The following is a 9,007-nucleotide window of genomic DNA, read 5'->3' as shown; positions in this document are numbered from 1 at the left end:
CTTGGCATGCATTCTTCTCTGATAGGGCATTAGGGAGGTCTGGGCCCTGAGAGCATGGGATTGTGGGAGTTCAGGTTACTCACCTGCACTTGACATTGGGAGTGTATCTGTTGGGAAGCTACCGAGATGTCCTAAAGCCACTCTGGAGATGGAATTGGCATCTCACAAATGGAACCTGATGTATCAGTCAGGCTGACAGCCCCGACACATCTAAAAGGAACTGCCTGCCTCCATCTGAGGGGGCCAGAAACCCCTTTCCTGGTCATTCTGTGCCCTTGCTGATGGGTGCCTCACTCAAGGTCAGAAATTATAAATATATAAATATATGTATATAAGATATAATGTATATATATATATATATATATATATATATATATATATATATATATATATATATAATGTTTTCTGGTCCTGGGGCTTGAACTGAGGGTCTGAGTGCTGTCCCTGAGTTTTTGCTCAAGGACTAGTGTTCTACCACTTGAGCCACAGTTCCACTTCTGGCCTTTTTTTTTTTGTATTTAGAGATAAGGGTCTTATAGACTTTCTTGCCTGGCCTGGTTTTGAACCATGATCCTCTGATCATAGCCTTCTGAGTTGTTAGGATTAAGGTGTGAGCTCCTGGTGCCTGGCCTGATTATGGTTTTTGGAGTCAAAATGAGGCAGTTAGAGTTGGGCAGATCTTGGGATCTCTTAGGAGCAGAAAGTAAATATAAATGGACAATGCCAGAAACAAATTGACCAGGGAAAAGAGGGAAAAATAAAGACCAAGAATTTCTTTTTCCTTTTTTTTCTTTTTTTTTTGTTTTTGTTTTTGTTGATTGTGGGGTTTGAACTTAGGGCCTGAGCTCTTTTGTCAAGGTTAGCACTCTACTACTTTGAAAAACAGCTCTACTTCTCTTTTTTTTTTTTTTTTTTTTTTTTGCTACTCTTAGGGCCCAAACTCTGGGCCTGGGCACTGTCCCTCAGCTCTTCAGCTTAAGGCTAGCACTCTGCCACTTGAGCCACAGCGCCACTTCCAGCTTTTCCTGCTTATGTGGTGCTGAGGATTCGAACTCAGGGCCTCATGCATGCAAGGCAAGCACTCTACCACTGAGCCACCTTCCCAACCCACAGCTCTACTTCTGGTTCTTGAGTGGTTAATTGGAGAGAAGCGTCTCACAAGGACTTTCCTGCCTGAGCTGGCTTTGCACCATGATCCTTAGATCTCAGCCTCCTGAGTAGCTAGGATTGCACCAGCACCTAGCTAAAAATTTCAGTATGCTAGGGATCCTTGGGCTGCTTTGACTGAGACTCTCATGAGTCTGGCTTTGAGATTAGACTCTGAGGCCTTGCTGAACTGGAATTCTGGCTCTTGAATCCTTGGCTTCTTTGAAGCTTCCCCCTCCTCTCCCTGACACATTATTTTTATATAACCTTAAACTTGATATTTAATAACATAAGGGTAGAAAGAACCCACAAATGGGAACATATCATGTGGTTTTGTGCACACACAGTGTACATGCTGAGAGTGAAGGGCATGGCACCAATGATCTTTTCCCCATGTATTTCCTGTCAGTTCATTCTACCTAGTGAAGCAGGCATTGGGAAGGTCCTCTCTCTGGCCTTCCTCCCTGGTTTTGTCATGTTCCTCATTCTTATCCTCTGTCTTATCCTTCTATCCTATCCCAAGGTCCTGGCTCTTAGCCCATTGGTTCCATCCAGTCTCATTGGTGGGGGGGGCGGGCGGTGCGGAGGGAAAGCAAGGGGAGTGAGGGAGAGGGCTGCATGATTGAAACAGAACACTTTCAGGCCTTGCTCGCTAACAATTCTGTGTTAGCAGAATCTCTGACTTTTCAAAGGCCCCCCTTCTACAGGTTCAGCTCTGTGGGGTGGGTGAGTAAGTGCCTGCCCCAGCAAGGGGTGTGGAGGGGAAACATTTCAGTGTCTCCCTGGAACTAATGCCCTTCCCCCCCCTGAGCCAAACTGAAGGAGCTACTGTTCCCAGCAGCATGGGAGGGCCCCAGAGCAGGCTCCCACACAAGCCCTGTCCTGTCTCAGGGAGGTGGAGGACGCTCAGGGTCACAGGGCTCTTCCCTAGGCCAGTTAACAGATTGCTGTTGCAAGTAAGATGTTTGCATATGACTGAGACAAACTGGAAAAAGCAAGTACAATATAATAAATAAAAATCCATTGTAACGCTGTTTTCATTTTTATTTTTTTGCCAGTCCTGGGGCTTGAACTCGGGGCCTGAGCCCTGTCCCTGAGCTTCTTTTGCTCAAGGCTAACACTTTACCACTTGAGCCACAGTGCCACTTCTGTTTTTTTCTGTTTATGTGGTACTGAGGAATTGAACCCAGGGCTTCATGCATTCTAGGCAAGCATGCTACCAGTAAGCCACATTCCCAGCCTAGTGTTTTCATTTTAAAGGCCTATTCTCTAGTCTTTTTTCCTTCCTTCCTTCGTTTATTCCTTCCTCCTTCTCTTCCTCCCTCCTTTCCTTCCTTCTTCCTTCTCTTCCTCCCTCCTTCCTTTTCTCTCTTTTTCTTAATTTCTCTCTCTTTTGTCCTTCCTCTTCCCTCTCTCCCTCCCTTTCTTGTTCTCTTTCTTCTCTGTCTTCCCTCTCTATCCCTTTCTCCCTCCCTCTATCCCTCCCTCTATCCTTCCCTCTGTTCCTCCTCCCCCCTCCTTCCCTCCTTTCCCTCCCTCCCTCCTTCCTTCCTTCCTTCTTTCCTTCCTCTCTTTTTTCTTTTTTCTTTGTAAAATCCCAAAGTGTAGTAGTCACTGGTGTAGGCTACTTCTTCTAGCATCTCTGAATCCTTCGAGTTTGCTAAATTACAACCCACAAGCTGTATCCATCTTTCCCTCAGAAAGATCTGATGGTGGCAATGGACATCGTGTCCTTCCTTCTCACCATGAAAACATCCTAAGAGCAGTGAACTTTAGCTCTACTTCCTGTTCTCAGTGCTAATTAGGAACACGCTGGACACTCAACTCAGAGTCAGTTTAAAGAAAACCAACTCAAACTAGCTTGGAGAGTAAATAAATTAACCACTGGGTCTTTAGCTCATGACAAATTAAGGGCACAGCTGGTCCCTGATTTTCAGTTCAGATGATGCTACCAGGAGCCATTTATAGGCTGTTTTTCCTGGTCCAGCTCCACCCAAGGCCCATGATGACTCTGGGAACTTCCAGAGTCCCATCATCATATCACTTGATCCACTAGGAGGAAGTTGACTCATAAAGAACAAACCAGGTATTAGTGGCCCATGCTTTCGATCCTAACTATTCAGGAGGCTGAGATCTAAAAGATCACAGTTCAAAAATCTCATCAGAGAGAAAAGTCCATGAGACTAATTTCAAAACGGCAAGCACAAAGCCTGGCTGGGGCTGGGAAGGTGGCTCAGTGGTAGAGTGCTTGCCTTGCATGCATGAAGCCCTGGGTTCGATTCCTCAGCACCACATAAGCAGAAAAAGCTGGAAGTGGCGCTGTGGCTCAAGTGGTAGAGCGCTAGCCTTAAGCTGAAGAGCTGAGGGACAGCGCCCAGGCCCAGGGTTCAGGCCCCATGACTGGCAAAACAAAACAAAACACCCCTGGCTGAAGGTATGGCTCAAGTGAGAGTGCCAACTGAACAAGCCTAGGACTGCTAAAATAAAACAAACAAACAAATAAATAATCTCAGGATGAGTCTTCATGGCCTTGGTGTCACATGTTCTTTCAGGAAAGGTGACTTGGGGGACAAGCTAATAAACTATTGTTTCCTACCACTGGAGCAGGGAGCGTGAAGTACTGCATTAATCAACTTTGAATTACTACAATACAAAAATCAAGGCAGCTAACTTAAAAGAAACACAGGTTGATTCAGCTTACAGTTCTGAAGTTTCTTAGTCCAAGACTGGGAAGGGCAGAGTATGGCGGCACATTATAGTAGGAATACTTAGAGGGCAAATGGTCACATCTGGATCTGGGGCAGATCATAGTCTCTGAAAGCACACCCCCAATGACCTAATGACCCCTCACTAGGCCCTGCCTTTCAAGGGTCCACAGCACTTCCCAATTCTGCCCACTCTGGGGACTAAGCCTTTACCTATATACCTTTGGGGGACATTCAACATCAAAACTATAGCACATACTAGGGCTGGAAAAGGGTGTTGATCACAAAGCATGAAGCAGGAACCACACAAGGGCTAATACTGTTGCTTCTTCCCCTTAGTTATCTCTCAAGTCCATTCTCTCTTCCTAAGCAGACATTATTTTGCAGTTAAAAAAGAAAGACAGCCGGGCGCTGGTGGCTCACACCTGTCATCCTTGCTACTCAGGAGACTGAGATCTGAGGATTGAGGTTCAAAGCCAGCCTGGCAGGAAAGGCCATGAGACTCTTGTCTCCAGTTAACCATCAGAAAACTGGAAGTGATGCTGTGGTTCAAGTGGTAGAGCATTAGCCTGGAGCTGAAGAGCTGAGGGACAGCGCCCAGGCCCAGAGTTCAAGACCTACAACTGACCAAAAATAAAGATGGGCTCTAACTGTTCAAACTTGGTGACAGCCTCAGCCTTCTAAGTTCTGGAACTTTAGATATGTGTAACTACACCTGGTATTAGTTTTGCAGTTCTTCATTTGGCTATTCACACTTACCTTGACCAATGTCAAAGCATCATTCCGTTGGGTGCCAGTGGCTCACGCCTGTAATCTCAGGAGGCTGAGATCTGAGGATTGCAGTTCAAAGCCAGCCTAGGCAGGAACATCTGTGAGACTTTTGTCTCCCGTTAACTACCAGAAAACTGGAAGTGGTGCTATGGCTCAAGTGGTAGAGCACTAGTCTTGAGCCGAAAAGCTGAGGGACAGCGCCCAGGCCCAGAGTTCAAGCCCCATGACCTACAAAAAAAAAAAAAGTCACTCCTTGTTTCTCCACTCATGTTTCATATGGCTGCCAGAGGTTCCCTCTGTGTTACTTAGGTGGCTTAAAACTTTGTCCACACAGAATTCACCTTCCTTTGTGTGGTATAAAAAACTGTGTAGGGACACAGCTCAAATGGTAGAGTACTGGCCTAGTTCCAAGCTCTGGGTTCAATGCCTAGTATCATTAAGAGGTAATAATAATCATTATAATGCCATTGACAATTGATCCTAAACCTAGTTTTGCAGCTTGATCCCTTTCTTTTTTTCATCTTTGTATTTGCTATGGCCTAAAGTTGATGTCCTTCACTAATGACTCAAATATTGGAGATAAATTAGAAGATAACTTTACCATGAGTACCAATTGCTGTCCAGTTGTTTTCACAGAGGTAGATATTCCACCAGGCATGTTACTAGGAGGTTAAATATATACATAAATCTTGCATAAAAAGTCTCCCCATGGGCTTGGAAGGTGACTCCGTGGTAGAGTGCTTGCTTTGCATGCATGAGGCCCTGGGTTTGATACCTCAGCACCACATAAGCAGAAAAAGCTGGAAATGGTGCTGTGGCTCAAATGGTAGAGCACTAGTCTTGAGCTAAAGAGCAGAGGGACAGCACCCAGGCCCAGAGTTTGGGCCCATGACAGACCAAAAAACAGTCTCCCCTTCCCACAGACAGCATCACGGTATCTATATTGGACTACAATATGTATTTGCCAAAATGTTAATTTTGTTCAAATGTTCTGTACTTAGTGGTTTGGGAGTTTCTATCTGAGGTAGATGTGTGTGTGTGTGTGTGTGTGTGTGTGTGTGTGTGTGTGTGTGTGTGTGTGTGTGTGCGTGCGTGCGTGCGTGCAGGTCCTGGGGTTTGACCTCAGGGTCTGGTCACTATCCTAAACTTTTGTGCTCAAGTCTAGTGATTTGCCATTTTGAACTGCAGCTCTACTTGTGGCTTTTTTGGTAGTGAATTGGAGATGAGTCTCATGGGCTTTCCTGCTTTGAACCTTGAACCTCAGATCTTAGCCTCCTGAGTAGCTAGTATTACAGGTGTGAGTCACCAACACTCAGTTTATTAGAGATTTTTTTTTGTTGTTAACTTGCTTGTCCTCTCTATTTGCATGCTCTTTGGGGAATGGATATCAGATAAAGCATGGTGTATGACATAATCTATTGTCAGTGATTCTTTGGCCAGACGGGATATACTACTGAGTGGGGTTCTTTGGACTTCCAAAGTGGGTGCTTGTCTTTCTTCTACTCCAAGGTCTTACTAGCCAATAGCAGCGTTGTCCTCTTTACTAATGATTTCATATCCATAGCTCCCACTGGCAGAGAGATAGCCTGCTGGAATTTCTGAAGCCTGGGAGGTAAGAAGGGGAGTGTGGTATGGTTGACATATTTATAGTATCTGTTGTAGTATCTAAATAACCAGTCCTGTTGGTTGCTCCAAGTACTCCTGCCCTGGGAACTCATCTCCCTCTTGGTACTGTTTTCTATTATTGAGACAGTCAATTGCTATGCAAGCTGTGGACTGTGGTTTTCTTCTCTGACCATTTCCCACCTGTCATTAATTTTTCAGACATTTCTCATGGCTACTGGGTCACAGAGGGCTCTCTTTATTGTCTAGAGTGATTATGAATTTATCTCTTTATTTTTGGATCTCTTTCTAAGCACTCAGGATAGCAGGGAGAAGCTGAAATGTATGTTTAATTTGCAGTCTTGGACTACAACCATCTCCCATGGTGTAATCTCTACTGTCATGTGCCCTATGTTTGTGTAAGATAAACATTCTAATCCTAAAACCCTGTGAATATGTTGTGTCAAGATTGCAGTGGAATTACGGTTTCTAATTAGTTTATCTTAATTTAGGGAGATTATCCTGGATTTTCTAGGTGGGCCCATTGTAATCACAAAGGTTCTTAAATATTGAAGTTAGCAAAATAGCTGGGTCAAGCTGATGTGAAGTAAGAAACTCAGGCAGCCACTGCTGGCCTGGAAAATGGAAGGCAGTCATGGGCTACTGAAGCAGGTAGCTAACTGAAGCTGGAAAAGACAAGAATACAGTTTTCCTCCTGGAGTCTCCTGAAAGGGACATGTCCTCGCTAACACATTCTTTTTAGCCCAGTGACACCTATGTTTGGCTTCAGAACTGTAAATGAATTGTTTTAATTTCGGAAGCTAAACTTGCTAGCATTTGTTACAACAGCAATAAGAAGCTAATACACTGTTGTCATGACAGTTCAGGTCTGTCTCTTCTACTACTTGGTTAGCTTCTTGAGAAAAGAGCTACCCCTTTGTCATCTTTATTTACCCAGAATCCAGCACAGGTTCTGGCACATAGTCAGGGTTAAGCAAATATTTGTTGAACAAGCAAAAGAACAATCGACTGCTCTAACTCCCTGGTTCTGTGAGGCTCTGAGGTCCTTCCCCTCCTTGTGCCCTGCCCCCAGCCAGAGTCTCTTAGCCCTTGATCTCCCTTTGCTGATTTCCCTTTTCCATTGGCCACTGTGTCACATTGCAGGTCCTATTGCTATTCCTCCCTTGCTCATACCATTTCCCTCTTCTCTCCAGCCCCGAGAGCAGGGAGAATTGATATCAAAACATAATTTTGTCAACAGGACTTTTGTGGGCTGGTCCTTTTCTTCTCTCCCACATTCTGTCTGTTTTCTTTTCTTTTCCATGTTGTCACCACCCACATTTCCTCTTAAGCTTCTGCTCTTTTCATGAGTAATGGAATCTCTCTCTTTTCTGCAGTTACTGAGGCTTGAACTTAGAGCCTGGATACTATCCCTTAGCTTTATTGCTCAAGTCTGGAAATCCACTACTTGAGCTACTGCTCCCCTTTTGGCTTTTTGCTTGTTAATTGAAGGTAAGAATCTCAGAGAACTTTCTTCCCTAGGCTGGCATTGAATTCTGACCCTCAGATCTCTCAGGTCCCAGCCTCCTGAGTAGGATTATAGATAGGAGCTACCAGTGCCCAGTTTCATCTCTTCTTTTCTGTTTTCTACCCTAAGTTAACCCTGCATGGGGGATTTGAACTTTGGGCCTTCTGCTTGCAAGGCAGGCACTCTGACACACGAGCCATTCCACCAGTCCTCATAGCCTTTCTTCACCTACTTCTCAGATGACTCAAAGGGTTTCCAAGACAAATAACAAAATAATTTGAGTCTTAGGTTACCGGAGGTTACCATAAATTTACTGTAAAATCCCTCTTTTATTTTGTGCAGAACTCTAAAGTCCTTAAAGGCTGATGCCGGCTTTTGGGAGTACTGTAATTTCGCTGCTTCCTTTTTAGTCAGCCATTCTTTGGCTCCACCTTTTCTGATTGTGATTTGGGCGTGGCTTCTGCTTTTCCTGGCTTTCCCTCTGCAAGCCTCGAGTGCAGTCCAGTCTCTCCAGGAAGAACTTTCTGCTGACCTTCCTTGGTGATGGTCTATTGCAGAGTTCTCAGGCAAACCTCCTGCAATGCTGCTGCTAGGTCCTGCACGTCTGATTTGGGTGGCTGACCCAATTCTTAGGCCAGTGTTTTGTGGCCAGGTCTGGTAGCAGAGCCAAGAGACACTATGGGGCAACTTATGAAGAAAGAACTGCCTCTGGCCATTTTCCTAACCCTGGGGCTGAGATGCTGGACTCAGGCACTCTTTTGTAGCGTAGTCTCTTCTTACCAAAACTCCATTTGTGGAAGTTGTGTTCACACTTGGTTTTCTTCCATCTGTTCCCTTTTCTCACTCGATGAAGATGCAAGTTGATAAAAACAAGTAGGTCATCCAATTTTACTCCCCTCTACCCTAACCCAAGTGTGAAATTTTCATTTTACAGGAATCTTTAGGTTTGTACCATATGATCTTCTGTTGGAGACTATGGCATCAGCATAGGGGAAGATCAAGGCAGTGGTTGGTGTGCTAACAATGAACCAAAACTTTGTTTGTGTGTGTGTGTGTGTGTGTGTGTGTGTGTGTGTGTGTGTTCGCACTAATCCTGGAGCTTGAACTCAGGGTCTAGGTGCAGTTCCTGAACTTTAATTTTGCTCAAGGCTTAGTTAGCATTCTATCACTTGAGCCACACACAGCTCTACTTCTGGCTTTTTGTGATTAATTGGAGATATGAGCCTTATGGACTTTCCTGCCTGGAGCTTTGAAC

This window comes from Dipodomys merriami, unplaced genomic scaffold (genome assembly GCF_024711535.1).
Source record: "Dipodomys merriami isolate MVZ:Mamm:240054 unplaced genomic scaffold, mDipMer1.0.p SCAF_1, whole genome shotgun sequence".
NCBI lineage: Eukaryota > Metazoa > Chordata > Mammalia > Rodentia > Heteromyidae > Dipodomys > Dipodomys merriami.
Note: the sequence above shows the minus strand (reverse complement) of the source record.